Genomic DNA, 16,276 nt, shown 5'->3' on the forward strand with positions numbered 1-16,276 from the left:
TAATCTGTTAGGGACTCCCTTCAAATGTCTCAGCCTGTTACTCCTAATTACTTCTCTGAATTACCTCTACTTTTTCAAGAGAAAAAGAGTGATTATAGTGAGATGTTTCTGTGAAGTTGCTCAATCGTGTCTGACTCTTTGGACTCTATGGACTGTAGCCTACCAGGCTCCTCTGTCCATGGGATTTTCCAGGCAAGAGTACTGGAGTGGGTTGCCATTTCTCAAAAGCCCACAGAAAAATTTAACTGCTCCAGACTGACGTTAGTAGATCAAAATGCTATATTATTTTGTGACCCCTTTAAGTTTACCCACTAAGGCTTAAAATTTCAGCCTGATATCTGAAAACACTTTTTTTGAAGGGGGTTTGGAGAACTGGGAGATCGTTAATTTAAAAACAAGTATTTCCCCCAAAAAGGATCAAGATTTTCAAAGAGATGTTAAGTGTTTTTCCACAAACAGGAAGGAGGCAGTTGACTTATCAGATCTTTCCCTGAGAGCAGTTCTTACAGGAGAACCCAAGGGTGCCTGGGTAAGGAGAGGAGCAGCCCTGTGTGAAAAGAATCGAGGAGTCCCCAGCTGGCAGATGGTAACTCCTTTAGAGCCCGGCTCGCACCTGCCGCTCTCCCTGGTTCACTGCCACTGAAGGAGCAGCAAGGGCAGGTGAAATCTACCTGCTGGAGCCAGCACCGTCTTCAATACCAGGAGCCCAGGAAGACCGCTGCTTGTGGCTGGAGGCCTGGCCTCTTCCAATGAAGCACTGCTTGTATTTTGTTCTGGGCATTAATTAATTATCCATTTGTGACATTTTAAAATTAAATAGGATGCTACTGATTGTTGATATCACCCACCAGTAATAACCTTCTTCCTTTTAGCTCTGGTGGGGTTTTGATGTTGGGAACAGGGAGATGACAGTAATATATGGTCGAAAGAAATTTTGCTCTCAAAGTCACTTAAGAAAAGAAGTTTGGATAGTACTAGTTCAGTGACTGCTATAAAAAAAAATGTGGACATGTTTAAGTCACAGAGAGATGGGGTGGGGGTGAAGGGAGGAAAAACTGATTCTAAATCTTTCTTTTAAAAAAATACTTAATTTCTTTGGCTGCACCGGGTCTTGGTTGTGTGGGATCTTTGGTCTTTAGTTGTGGCATGAGAGATCTAGTTCCCTGACCAGGGATCAAATCCAGACCCCTTGAAGTGGGAGCTCGACTCTTAGTCCTTGGACCACCAGGGAAGTCCCCTCCCCAAATCTTATAAAAACAGTGATTTACATAAAAATTGAAATCTGGAAATGTCAATCAACCGATGAATGGATAAACAAACAGAATGTGGTCTAGCCACACAGTACGTTTTTCAGTTCAGTGTTAAAAGGAATAAAGGGTCATTACATGCTACATGCTACAGCATGGCTGAACCGTGAAAACACACTAAGTGAAAAAAGCCAGATACAAAAGGAATATTGCATGAGTTTATATGAAAAGACCAGAATAGGTAAATCCATGGAGGGAAGGGGGAATTGGGATGATTGCTAATAGGTAAAGGTTTCTTCTGGGGCTGATGGAAGTGATCTGGAAAGAGATAGTAATGATAGCTGCAGAACACTGTGAATACATCACAAATCGCTAAACTGTGCACTTTTATCTTTTAAAATTTTTTGGCTACGCCAGGCAGCATGTAAGACCTTAGTTCCCTAATCAGGGATCAAACCTTCCCCCACACTAGTGGAAGTGCGGAGTCCTAATCACTGCAGCACCAGAGAAGTCCCTAAATTGTGTGCTTTTGAATGGTGAACTTTATGTGAATCATATCTCAACTGAAAATACAGTATAGGGATATTCAAAGGAAAAAAAATAAATTTGGGCAGCGGAGGAGGTGAAGTGAGGAATAAAATATATATAACTGTAATGTTCCCGTGCCTTTAGGGTTCTAAGGCTAGTATGTTGGTTCCAAAATATAGGTAAACATATATATATATATATATAACTTGATTCATAAAATAGACTTGAGATACTGAGTGAAAAACACAGTTTATATCATAAATGGTATCATGCTAATAAAACTAAATTTTCAGTGGTTTTTATTTCTGTTGCAAATAAAGCAAGCTCTTCAGCTTTAATGATTCTAATAACTTAGTTTTATCAGCTTATAAAGAGCAGGCGACAGAACTGAGAAGAAACTATAACAATTACAGCAAAACAAAAATAGTTATTTTCTCAACTGAGTGTTTTTTTTTTTTTTAACCAAGCAGTTTGTGGGATCTCAGTTCCCTGACCAGAGATTGATCCCAGGCCATAACAGAAAGCCCAGAATCTTAACCACTGGGCCACCAGGGAACTCCCTGAGCATTTTTCTTATTAGCCAGCATACCCAGAAGGTGTCTGCTTTCAGAAAATATGTTGAGAAGGGAAAACACACACACACAATCACATAATACAACTCTTGCTGCGTCTAACTACTTAGTGAAGCTCATTCCTGAGCCTCTTGATGCTTCATTTTCATTATCTTCAAACAAACAAAAATAATTTAAAAAATTAAAACAGGCTGCTCTGATTCTTTACATAACAGCTTTTGGGGGGAGTATTTTCACAAAAAAAAACAAAAGCAATTTTTTTTTTCACATTTGGAAGAAGATGGGGGATTCTGAAACAGATGAGGAATAATCGAAACCAAAGCCTACATGCTGCCTCAAAACCACACCCAAGGACCATTATTTGGGAAAATCACAGTCTGCATTCTTGGACCAAATGCTTAAACAGTGCCTCACACCATGACCAGACACCAGGTCCTCAGCACACACACCAGGTAAAGCCAAGGTAATGGCTTTTCTGTGAACTAGTCTTCCTATTTCTAGGAGTTCAGCTTTGAGCCCTGAAGATTTCCCCAAATCAAGTAAGAGTATTCAAGGAATGTTTGTTGAATGAGCGAACACATATACCATATCTTCTTATACTTAACAGATGACTGGATAAACAAAATGTGGTCGAGCCATACAATGGAGTATCGCTCAGTTGCTTCAGTCCTGTCTGACTCTTTGTGACCCTATGGACCGTAGCCCACTAGACTCCATGGGATTCTCTAGGCAAAAATACTGGAGTGGGTTGCCATTTCCTCCTCCAATGGAGTATTATTCAGCCATTTAAAAAATGAAGGACTATTACATGCTACAACATGGATGAACCTTAAAAAAGCCAGCCAGCCACAAAAGAGATGTTGTATGATTGCATCTACATGAAGTGTGCAGAACAGATAAATCCATCGAGATGGAAAGTAGATTAGTGTTGCCAGGGGCTGTGTGAGTGGGGATTGGGTAATGACTGCTAATAGGTATGGATTTTCAGGGGGGAGGAGAGTGATGAAAATGTTCTAAAATTAGATAGTGGTGGTGATGGTTGCAATAGTTAATATGCTAAAAACACAACTGTGTATTTTAAAGGGGTGAACTTTATGGTATGTGAATTATATCTCAATGAGGCTATTATTATTTTTTTTTTAATCAGCAGGGACAGCTGCTAAAAGTGAGGAGTCCTGGCCCCACCCAGACTGAGTGAATCAGACTGCTAGAACAGGGCCTAGGAATCTGCGTTTGTAAGTTTCCCGGGAAATTCACAGGCTTAGAGTTGAACCCTGGAGTTTATTTTCCAGTCACTGTCACTGTCAGTCAGCGACAGATCCACTCTCCTTTGCCCTCTCCTTTGTAAGGCAGCCTTTTACTTTACTGTGTCTGTTTGCTCTTGTTTTTCAGAGCATCTCTGAAATCTGATGGAGGCACTGTCAGGATACGGCACGTTGCTCCTGTCCTTCGAGCCCAGGTGTAAATGCTCCAAGACGCTCTTTCACAGATCCTCCGTATACAGGCAGGCGTCAACAACAAGGCTTGTTTTCACTCTAAGGGGTGGCCTTAAGACCGAGAGCAAGATCTGAGTAATTTAAGACTTTCTATGGGTATGAATACCCAGTTACTGACAGTAATGTTTATTTTGAACAACTTGATCAGTATTTTCTTGACCCACACCTGTCCGTTTTGTGACAAATGAAACCAATGGGAATTTGTGGGCTTGAGCCTGTAGACTGGACCACACTTTGTGATGCTCTTGAGGCCAGAGATAGCAAAAGATGTTTACTGTTCTCATTTTCAGTAAACCCGGGAAGGAGTTTTCCACATCTGCAGAGCATTCTTACATACAGAGATGTATTTGGCCACCTTAGTAGGATGGAAACACATTTTTCACTTGACAATATTTGCAAATCATGCATTTCCCCTCACTCACTTACAATGTGGAAATACTTCCATATGTTGCCTTTGGCTTCACCATTTTGTGTGGGATAAAAAGCAAAAAAGTACAATTAGGTGGCCATTTTGCCTATGAACACTAAACTACTGTGCGTGTAAGTAGTGTCAGCCCTCCCGAATCAAGGCTTCATTACTATTCATGTCACCTGTCTAGAAAAAGTTAGTGTGAGTTTGCCATAAACCATAACAGTAGGAGTTATGAGAGTTATAAAATATGCTAATACTGCCAAAATATGGTTTAAAATCTGGATTCAGGTATGTAGTTTTCTTTTAAATAAAAAAGTACACTTCTTTTTGCTTTTAGATATTGCTGCTAAGTCGCTTCAGGCTTGTCTGACTCTGTGTGACCCCACAGACGGCGGCCCACCAGGCTCCCCCATCCCTGGGATTCTCCAGGCAAGAACACTGGAGTGGGTTGCCATTTCCTTCTCCAATACATGAAAGGGAAAAGTGAAAGTGAAGTTGCTCAGTCGTGTCCGACTCTTCGAGACCCCATGGTCTGCAGCCCACCAGGCTCCTCCGTCCATGGGATTTTCCAGGCAAGAGTACTGGAGTGGGGTGCCATTGCCTTCTCCAGCTTTTAGGTATTACAGGTCACCAAACTGGGAAGAGTCAGGTTCTAACTTCTTTCAGCTCCCAAACAATTAAACTTGTTTTTCCTTCTGTGTTTGGCTAGGCCAGAAGCCACTTCTTATTTCTAACCTCTACAGAAGTCAAGGCCAGTGCTCCTACCATTTTTCTGATGAGGAAATCAAGCTGAGGGAAGCTGTCATTTAAGTTCATACAATAGCTCTTAAGTGACAGAACCAGGAATGAGTCTGTTTTGAGCCCAAGTCTGGTGCTCCTTAGACAGTATCTCCGTGGCCTCATATTATATTATCTAAACCAGATGCGAGTTAGATTCTAGCTCATTATTCTGGGTGCTGTTAAGTTCTTCGAGATCAGCAATTGCTTTATCCTTTTACATCATGCTGAATTTAGTAAATACTTTCTGAGTGAGCTGGGAGGGAGACTGAAGGTTTTTTTGTGGGCCTCTCTTTTCATGGTTCTGTGATTCTACATTTCTGTACTTTGGGAGTCTACCTAAAGAACGCATCTCCCATATAATCTGGTATATGGAAAACTGTACACAGAAATGTTCATGACTATCTTATTTAAAATACTGAAAACTACAAATAACTCAAGTGTCAAGCAATGTAATGATAAACTGTAATATATTCAATGAAGTATTATGAAGCAAATTAAATTATGTTTAAAACTACTATAATTCTATAGAAATAGAAAGTAGATTAGTGGTTGCCTAGGCCCAAAGTGGGTGGGTGAGAAAAAAGGGGAGTGACTGCTAACGACTTTGGAGTTTCTTTCTGGACTGATGAAAATATTCTAAAATTGACTGTGATAATGGTTGCATACCTCTGTGAACACACTAAAAACCATTAAAGTGTACACTTTAAATGGATAAATTGAACTATATGTGAATTATATCTCAATAAAGCTGTTATTTTTAAAAAGGAAATTAAGAAGCTAAAGGAAAAAAAAGACTATTACTAAATGGAGAAAATGTTCATGTTGTGATGTTAGCCAAAAGGAACAAGATCCAAAAGTTTGCACACAATATGAATAAAACATGTTTTTAAAGAGGGTGGTGGGGGGAGAAGAAATCAATTCCTATTTAAAATCTCACACATAAGAATATGACTGGAAGGAAATATAACAAAGGATTAACAGTAGCTATCATCAGTGAAGAAACTTTGAATAATTTTTTTTTGTTCACTTATCTACATTTTCAAAAATATATATATTTCCAATGTTTTGGTAATAAACATACATTATCATGGGGGTTCTCAGATAGCTCAAGAAGTAAAGAATCCACCTGCAATGCAGGAATCTCAGGAGCTGCAGGTTTGATCTCTGGGTCAGAAAGATCCCCTGGAGGAGGAAATGGCAACCCACTCCAGCATTCTTGCCTGGAAAATTCCACAGATAGAGGAGCCTGGCAGACTACAGTCCATGGGGTCGCAAAGAGTTGGACAAGACAGAGTAACTGAGCTCACACACGCATTATTGTCACTATTGGCTTCCCTGGTGGCTCAGTGGTAAAGAAACTGCCTACCAATGCAGGAGACGTGGGTTCAATCCCTGGGTTGGGAAGATGCCCTGGAGAAGTCAATGGCAACCCACTCCAGTATTCGTGCCTGGGAAATCCCATGGACAGAGGAGCCTGGTGGGCTACAGTCAATGGGGTTGCAAAAATCAGACTCGAATTAGTGACTAAACAACATTATCACTATTGTAAATAACAGGGGAAAAATGTAAACTCTGCTGTTATCTGCGGGTGTCTGGTCTGCCCTGGTGCTCCCAACAGGCCACACAGTTGCTTTTCAGCCACAACCACAACTGCAGGGCATGGGTCTCAGCTGAGCCCATCACTTCATTACTTGTTTGGCTTTGCCACAGTATCTCCTGAACAGAAGGATAAGTGGTAGTTTATTCTCATTACCTCCTTTCCCTTAGTGACCACCAAGACTTGGATCCTGGTCTCCAATAACCACCTCCTAGTACAGAACCCATTCTTTCAGTGGGTTCAAAGAGATTATATGGGGACCTATGGCTATTAGGGAAATTACTCATGTAATTCATTCTTCCAATTATTAGTGTTTACTTCCCACAGGGAACTAAGTGAAACTAGGGGAAATGTGAAATAAATCATTTTTCTTGCCCTCTGAGAGCTTTCATCCTCATCCTGTGAATGTCATATCATTCACATGACAATACTGTATTATATACTTGGAAGTTACTAAGAGAGGAGTAGATCTTAAATGTTTTCACAACACAAAAAAAGTTACCTGTGTGACGTCATGGATGTGTTAACTAATCGAATATGGCAATCATTTCACAACATACACATACATTGCATCATCGAGTATATACTTTAAACTTAAACAATGTGTGTGTTAGTTGCTCAGTCATGTCCAACTCTTTGCGACCTCATGGACTGCAGCCCACCAGGCTCCTCTATCCATGGAATTCTCCAGGCAAGGATATGGGAGCGGGCTGCCATTTCCTTCTCCAGGGGATCTTCCTGACCCAGGTCTCCGGCATTGCAGGCGGATGCTTTACCATGTGAGCTACTAGGGAAGGCCCTAGTACACAATGTTAAATGCCAATTAAATCTCAAAAAAAGCTGATAGAAAAAAGATGCAAACAAACGTCTCTAATACAAAACATGATACCATAAACAAAACAGGTGACAGCAGGTCCCTTTGTGTGTCTGGGCTTAGAGCGTGGGCTGAATTTCCTTTGGGGTGTATGGGTGAAAAGCACAGATGCTTGCATAATCTTCAAATGGCTAAATGTTTAAGGAAGGACAAGCCACTAAATGAAAAGCAGCACTGATTCTTTAAGGAATGACACCTAACTCATTTGCTAGATTTCCCGGCAGGAGTCAATCGAGATGGGAACTAAGGCAGAATCTGAACACAACTTGTACAGGTTTCTGAAAACGTTTACCAAATGTTACCAGAAGCAGGACGACATTAATTTTTTTTTTAAAGCATTTCAAGTTTACAGAACAGCTGCACGAACAGTACAGAAAACTCACATACTCTTTTATCTAAATTCACCAAGTTTTAATATTCTTCTTCAATTAAAGTGTTCTGAATTGCTCTTTTGGAGCTTCAGGGAATATGAGTGCTATCCAGCCACCAGAAGCCTTCAGTGCTTATGAATCTAAAACAAAAAAGAATTTTACAAAACCAGTTTACTGAAGTAAGTCGGCACACCCCGGTCCAAAAGACAACTCAACCACAACTCACTCCTGACCCTCCACCAGGACCTCTCAGGAGGACACTGAACTCTTTAAAACCAGATTACCAAATATTCAAGAAGAGCTAGGAAAACATAGAAAAATAAAAAAACTGAGGAGCAGAGGTGACTGGCCCTACCAGATATTCACACATACTATAAAGCCTCCACAATTAAAACAGGATGGTACTGCCATAAGAACAGATAAATAGACTGGCAGAACAGACAGTCTAGACATAGACCTAAGTACTCGTGTGTGTGTGTGAGTCACTCAGTCGTGTCCGACTCTTTGTGACCCCATGTAGCCTGCCAGGCTTCTCTGTCCATGGAATTCTCCAGGCAAGAATACTGGAGTGGATTGCCATTCTCTTCTCCAGAGGATCTTCCCAACCCAGGGATGGAACCCTGGTCTCCTGCAACAGAAGCAGATTCTTTACCGTCTGAGCTACAGGGAAGTCCTCCAAGTACTCATAGGACTTAATACATGATCAATGGGGTATTTTAAATCACTAGTGCAAAGATGGACTTTCTCATAAACAGGGGAATAACTGACCAGCCCAAAGGTGTTCAATAAGATCACAATGCAGATCCGATGTGCCTACGGTCCTGGTAAACTAAGGATGACCCGGGTCTTTCTCGGAGCCAGAAATGCAGCTGCAGGCAAGAGCTAGTTCCACAGAGGGGCTGCAGCCCTGAGGGGTTGACAGCAGCCCCTGAAGGATCTGACCACTGCCTGCCTTAACCCCTCAAAATCTCCAAATGCCCTCTGAACCTGCTATGATTTGAATGCAGTTTCAAAATTCTGACTTTCCCCCTGCCCTAGAGTTTATCATACATTCATACAGCACCTGATTTTCACATCATATGCACATTATAACATATATAAGCCCTCCTCCCAATTTTCAGGTGTAATTCTTGTTAGGCTTATTTTGAAGAGAAGATTAAGCTTCAGCGACTGGCCTAGGATCACAGTGTTTAAGTAGCATAACAGAGAATCTTATGATTTGTATCTTTCTACTCCAAATTTTATATTTCTCCTGCAAACCTTGTTATCTGCTCTCTTAGTACCTTCAACCAGAACCACCCATCAACATCTCTCACAAGTCTGATGCAAGAATCTGCTACTCAGTGGTGCCAGTACCCTGGGGACAGTAACCTGAAGGCCTGACCCCTCTTCTTTCAAGGGCGGCAAGCAGGAAATAGCTTTCATTCATAACCTTTGGGAAGGTCAGGGTCAGGAAATGAATGCTGTTTTGTCCTGTGATCTGTCAGGCACTGCATTAAGTACTTAACCAACATAATCATAGAAATAATGCATCCCAAGAGAAATGAGGGCTTCCCAGGTGGCACTATTGGTAAAGAGTTATCCTGCCAATGCTGGAGACGCAGGTTTGATCCCTGGATTGGGAAGATCCCCTGGAGAAGGAAATAGCAACTCACTCCAGTATTCCTACCTGGAGAATTCCATGGACAGAGGAGCACAGCAGGCTACAGCCAATGGGGTCGCAAAGAGTTGGACTTTGAGTGCGTGCATGCGCACATACACAAACACACACACACATAAATAAAAAAACACATCCACATATGTCCTTGTAAATTAATATTCGGAGCACATTATTTTTGATAGCCATAAAGTCTATGCACTTGGATACAGTCCAAGTGCCATCAACTGATGAATAAACAAAATGTGGTACACCCATACAATGAAATAATATTCAGCCATCAAAGGAATGAAGTACTGACATATGCTACAACATGGATAAGGAGACACTAAGCTAAAGGAATAGAAGCCAATCACAAAAGGCCACATATTGTATAAGTCCATTTATATAAGATATCTAGAACAGAGGTATCTACAGAGACAGAAAGCAAATTAGTGGTTGCTTAGGACTGAGGTAGATGGAGCTGGGGTGGGGAATGGTGGCTAAGGGGTATTGGGTTTCTTTGTCCAAATGACAAAAATGTTCTAAGACTGATGGGTGATGGTTGCACAACCGGTGAATATACTAAAAATCATTAAATTATACACTTTAAATGGATTAATTTTTATGGTATGTGAATTATTCTTCAATAAGACTGTTATTTTAAAAAGAGAGACAGGAGGAAGGAAGGGAGGGAGGGAGAGAAGAGGAGTGGGGAAGGGAAGAAGAGTGGGTAGGGGGTGGAGAGAGACAGAGACACTAAGCATCTGGCAAGCATGTACCACGTACATATTGCTGCTGCTAAGTCGCTTCAGTCGTGTCCGACTCTGTGCGATCCCATAAGACGGCAGCCCACCAGGCTCCCCCGTCCCTGGGATTCTCCAGGCAAGAACACTGGAGTGGGTTGCCATTTCCTTCTCCAGTGCATGAAAGTGAAAAGTGAAAGTGAAGTCGCTCAGTCGTGTCCGACTCTTAGCGACTTTAGCGACCCCATGGACTGTGGCCCACCAGGCTCTTCCGTCCATAGGATTTTCAAGGCAAGAGTACTGGAGTGGGTTGCCATTGCCTTCTTAGGAAGCTTAATAGTATCCATGGGATTTTAAGAGAGGTGTGTAGCCCCAAAGCCCTCACTCTAGTACATCATTACCTCCTTCACAAGCACTAGCTCTAGCAAAGTAGCATGTGAATCTGAGGAACCAGGATTCTTATGAGTACAATGGTTAAGACAAATGAACACATTAGGGTTACAGAAATATAACTGGATAGTAGATCTCACAAGCACTCACTGGTGCTTGCCTACCTCACAAAGCAGCCCCTTTCCTGCAAACCGCCACTTCCCTCCTCCACGGAGGCCACAGGGACCTGGGCAGCCACGTTTGAATGATGATCCCACCCCCAGCCACAGCTGATTGGCTCTAGAGGAGGCCTAACTGAAAGTCGGGCCAATCAGGTTCTGCTGCCAGGGAGTTGGGTCAATGTGTGTGGCCAGAACACGGAAACATGGCGCTGTGAGGCAGCCATTTTCACGCTGCTGACCAAGGAGCAGAGGGAGCTGGGCTGTTGAGGAGAAGCATGATACCCGCAGAAAGAGGGCTCTGCGCTCCCAGTCCAATCTGCTCTTGGGGCCAAGCTGCATTCCTGCCCACAGGTTCCACAAGGTATCTTTATACCCTTGTTTGCTTAAGCAACCAAAAGAATCCCCAGTAACACAGTGTCATGTTCAATCTACGTTCAAGTACTTTCCCAAAATGAAAAAAGAAAGCTAGTGTGCATGTGAGTTTTAAACATGAATCTGCACCCATATGGCTGAAGCTGAGCCAACTGCAGCTACTAAGGAAACCAAACCCCCATTAGCTTTGCCTCCAGCTTGGCACAGAAGTTGCCTGTGATCTTATCATTCCTGTTACACTATGGAGAGTCAAGAAGTTTCTTCCTCTTCCTGGGGGCACGCATCACTGAAAGTATTGGGAACATTTGAAGCCTTAGTTCATCTTTTTAAAATCAGATGGGTAAAATAACTTAAAAAAGAATTAAAAACAATAACAATATAATTAATATAATGGAATCAAAGCCTTAGTAAGGCCATGTCATGAGAACTAATCTTTCTAAGGACCTGAACAACATATTATAAGCACTGATACAAGAGGATCTGCTGGACTCTAGGATGAAGTTTTAAATAGGACATGGTATCAGAAGGCCCACAGTTTTCTTCTTCTTAATAAAACCTCACAGAAAATACTCTGGCCTTACATTGGAGTGGGCCAATGGGAGGTCACTGTGGGTAAATGAACAAAAAAAGGAATGTGTGCCTTCTTCGGTTCTTATTTTGGATCTACAGTATACAAGAAAGCAGAGCTCACATCGCTCCCACACACTGGCAGGGACACATCTGAATGAAAAACATTTAGAGAGGTTGCATTGTCTGCACACCAGGAGAAGAGCTGAGTTGACAGTAGGAAAGGGACGGAAGAGTCCTTTTCCCATCCCTCTGTCTATTTATGGGAGTCATTTCCCTTCAGGAAATGCTGAGCCCCTCTCCCAGGACCCTGTTGGGAATGACGCCTGCACTGGCTGACCCAGCCTTCCACATCCTCCTCCCGGCCTCAGCAGCTCTCCCTCGTGACCCCCATCAGTCACTGGGAACCCAGCCTGCAAACGACAGTGCTTCTTACAGTGCTCAGTCTAGTGTGGAAATTCAAAGAGGAAAGAGGGGATAAAGATACGTAATGCAGCTAGAAAAGCCCCTGGCATGGAGAAGCTCCTTAATGAACAGAGGATGGGAGCAGGTAAGAAGGGCTAGAAATGACCACAATGTGGGCCAGGATTTTGTGGCTCATCTAGCCTCAGTCACCTGTCTGGGGGATGGCAGAGGCAAGAACAGGACTCAAGGCGCCTGTCACCCCATGTGGGACTCAATCACCTCCTCCATGCTCCTTCCTCTTCCCCAGAAAAATGTATAGACGCATGTTTCTATAAGGGGGCTTCCCAGGTGGTGGTGGCGGTTTAGTCGCTAAGTCGTGTCCTACTCTTGCGACTCCGTGGACTGTAGCCTGCCAGGTTCCTATCCATGAGATTCTCCAGGCAAGTATACTATAGTGGGTTCCTTCTCTAGGGGATCTTCCCAACCCAGGAATCGAACCTGGAGTGGGGTGCCATTTCCTTCTCCAGGGGATCTTCCTAACCCAGGAACTGAATCCTGCACTGCAGGCAGATTCTTTACCGACTGAGCTATAAGGGAAGCCCCAAATCCCAGATGGTGCTACTGGTAAAGAACCAGCCTGCCAACGCAGGAGACTTAAGAGACATGGGTTCAGTCCCTGGGTCAGGAAGATCCCCTGGAGGAGGGCATGGCAATCCACTGTGGTATTCTTGCCTGGAGAATGCCATGGTTGAAGAGCCTGGTGGACTATAGTCCATGGGGTCACAAAGAGTCGGACATGACTAAGCGATTTTAGCTCACACACACACATTTCTATAAGAAGTTATTCCAGGGGAATCTGGGTCTACTAATTACATATCCTTCTTTTCTTCTTTCTGGGGTTAGCCCTGGCCAAACCCCAAACTGAAGTTCTTCCCCCTGTCCTCTGAATTTCTCTGGATATATTTTTTAACTTATCTATACTTGGTAACCCTAATAAACGTGCATAACCATGTGGTATGTCTTTCACGGTTGGCCTCAATTGTTATTTATATGTTTGATTTAGGATTTCAGGTAGTTATGTGTGACACCTCAGATTAAACTGCAACAGTGAATGAATGGTCACCACTTATCGAACACTGACTGTTTTCTAGGCAAGATTCCACACAGATTGCTTCACCAACTCCTCACACCCACTCGACAGTTGCCTTGCCTTCACAGATGTGGTAAGCAAGGCCTGGAGAGATGAACTTTCCCCAAGGCCTCATGGATGCCAAATGAATCCAGGTTGTCAGATTCAAGTCCAGGTGCCTAACACCAAGTCAAGAGCTCTGGGGGCAGGTTACAGGCCTTCCCCTCCTGGATACAGACTAGCTACTCAGGGAATTGTTTTGATTGGGTTTTATTCACCCCCTCCTCCTCTCCCAGCACACCCTGGCCCCAGGGCACCGCCTGGCCAGCCTGTCCATTTCCAGAGGCAGCCCTTGGGCTGCCATTTTGGGATTTATTTTTCCCTCTGAAGGGTTTCCTCATGTTCATTTTAACCTGGCCTCACTGATACTGGGGCTTCCCTGGTGGCTCAGACAGTACAGAAATCACCAGTGGGAGACCTGGCTTTGATCCCTGGGTCGGGAAGATCTCCTGGAGGGTGTGGCAACCCACTCCAGTATTCTTGCCTGGAGAATTCCATGGACAGAGGAGGCTGGCAGGATGTAGTCCATGGGGTCGCAAAGAGTCGGACATGACTGAGCGACTATCACTCATGCATTGATCAACAGTAGTACTGAGGTGGGGAGGAGGGCCCCTGGTGGGATCTGTCCTGTGTTGTGGCCCCTGGGTACCTGGCCACTCACACCACACCAGAAGTAGCCACTTGGAGGGGATGCACAGAAGGCCATGCTTTATTTCCTTCCGGCAGCCCTCCCCGGCTCCAGCTGTGCTGCCCCAAACGCCTCACTCCCCACCTCCTCTCCCTCTCGCCTTCCGGCCCTCCTCTTCCCTTCCTCCCCGCTCAGACCCTTTCCCACCCTCTTTTTGCTGGCTTCTGTTCTCTTTCTTTCCATGAGCAGAGAGTTTCCAGCCTGGCTCCTGGCCAGCACATTTGGACAAAAGGCAGCAATCTTGGAGGGAGACGTCATCTCCCATCCCCTTTGCTGGGGCCGGCACCCTCAGAGAGGGAGCCCGGGGCTGGGACTGCTCCCACCCAACTCCCAGTTCTGGAAAGGATCTTGAAAGATGGCGTACTGTGGGGATTAAGAGCAAAGGGTTTGGAAGCACACAGCCCCAGATTCAAACTCCAGCTCTGCTGCTTGAGAGTCATGGGACCTCGGGCCAGTTATTTTGCTCAGCCTTGGTTCTCTCTTCTGTAAAGTGGTGACAGGAACAGCTCCTGGTTTGAAAGGCTTACCCAAGATGGCACCTGGAAAACAGTGGGCACGGTGCGTGTCCTGTGAGAAGCTCAACCCAGCTTCTGTTGTTATGAACGGAACTTAATCCTGCCAAATAATACAAGTAAAAATACAGGACTTTGTTACGATATTGATATTAATAATGACAATACTAATACAACCTCCTCAACTTATCTGCAGGGCTGCAGAAAGTGTTAGTCACTCAGTTGGGTCCGACTCTCTACGACCCCATGGACTGTAGTTTGCCAGGTTCCTCTGTCCATGGAATTCTCCAGGCAAGAATACTAGAGTGGGGAGCCATTCCCTTCTCCAGGGGATCTTCCACAACCTAGGAACTGAACCCGGGTCTCCTGCATTGCAGGCAGTTTCTATATCATCTAAGTCACCTGCAGACCAGACCCAGCCTCAATTGTTTGCAAGTGTGGTAAAGCTGTAAAACCTCTCAAACATACCATTACTGTTACAGTGTAATCTGCAAAAACTGGTTTTGAAATTGGAAAAGGAGCTGACCCCATTCCCTATTCATTAAAGCCAGGGCTCAGCCTCGAAGCCACAAGTGAAAGTTAGGAGGAACCCACCCCATTAGCATGGTCTGCTCGCCCGGACTCCACTCCCCTCCCTCCCTGTTTTCTGGCTCCTTGGAAGCTGAGGCTCCATTGCTGTTTGTTTACTATCTATGCTTGGTGTTTTGTACTCAAGTTGTGTAATGCCTGGGAATGTGCTCTGTTTTATTTAGCTAAGTTTTGAGATATGGGCAATTTTTATTTAACTAATCTGAGCCAGCATGGATGGGTTTGAAATTAATCCACAAGATCAATCAAGGAGCTCAGCACATGAGGTGCTGCTGGGAAATACACACATGTAGGAACGGTCCCTGCCCTAGAGCTAGGGATAAAAGACGCAAACCCAATCAACCAATGGCAATGAAAGATTACAACCCTTCAACACCAAAAGATTAGTTTAAAAGTCTAGGGGATGCCTGACAACATGTTTAACAAAAGCCACAATATGAGAGGGGTTTAGGGACTAAATTCAAACCACAGTGGTAAGTGTTATGAAAGAAATATCACTGGAGGAATTTAGAAGTGGGCAGGCAATGAGAGTCAGAGGGGTCACCGACTGCTTCAGAGAAGACGTAGAATCTGGTGGCCCTTTGGACTAGTTGGGAGAGTCTTTCAGGTAAGGCAAGAGCATGAAGAAAGGGGACAGTATGTCCTGCCCTGGACATGAGACTGACGGTTGGACGGCTGCTCTGGGACACGTGGAAACACGGAGAGGAGGATGGAAGGACTGGCACATGAGACTTGGAGACGTTCTGCAATCAGAAAGCGGAGGTATGGTGTGCTTCCCACAGAATATAAACAGGATACATGATAGAAGGGGCTTCCCAGGTGGCTCAGTGGTCAAGAATCTGCCTGCCAATGCAGGAGATACGGGTTCAGTCCCTGGGTGGGGAAGATCCCCTGGAGTAGGAAATGGCAACCCACTCCAGTATTCTTGCCTGGAGAATCCCATGGACAGGGCAGCCTAGAAGGCTGCAGTCCACAGGGTCACACAGAGTCAGACACAACTGAGTGACTGAGCAAGCATGTGCGTGATGGAAGATATGAACTGATATATTCAAGAGGAACATATAGATCAAGCAGCCAGAGGTAGAGATCTAAGAGTCTGGTGAGAGAACAACCCTGTGGGGGTGGAGAAGAACTGGGGATGCAGC

General features: G+C 44.1%; 1 protein-coding gene across 7 annotated transcripts in view; it reads right to left on the bottom strand.

Moving 5' to 3' along the window:
- The window catches only part of DENND2A (DENN domain containing 2A), a 99,678-nt gene that overhangs the window by 73,378 nt on the left and 10,024 nt on the right, over positions 1–16,276 (bottom strand). For 2 of the 7 annotated variants that reach the window (XM_061414904.1, XM_061414905.1), the window contains exon 2: positions 14,559–14,646. The exons of 4 other annotated variants lie outside the window; for them this stretch is intronic. The gene's annotated coding sequence lies outside the window, so the exon portion shown is untranslated. Of the gene's footprint in view, positions 1–10,813; positions 11,809–14,558; positions 14,647–16,276 lie in introns of those variants that run through there. One more of the 7 variants, XM_061414908.1, reaches the window with a different exon arrangement.

This window comes from Bos javanicus, chromosome 4, assembly GCF_032452875.1.
Source record: "Bos javanicus breed banteng chromosome 4, ARS-OSU_banteng_1.0, whole genome shotgun sequence".
Taxonomy (NCBI): domain Eukaryota; kingdom Metazoa; phylum Chordata; class Mammalia; order Artiodactyla; family Bovidae; genus Bos; species Bos javanicus.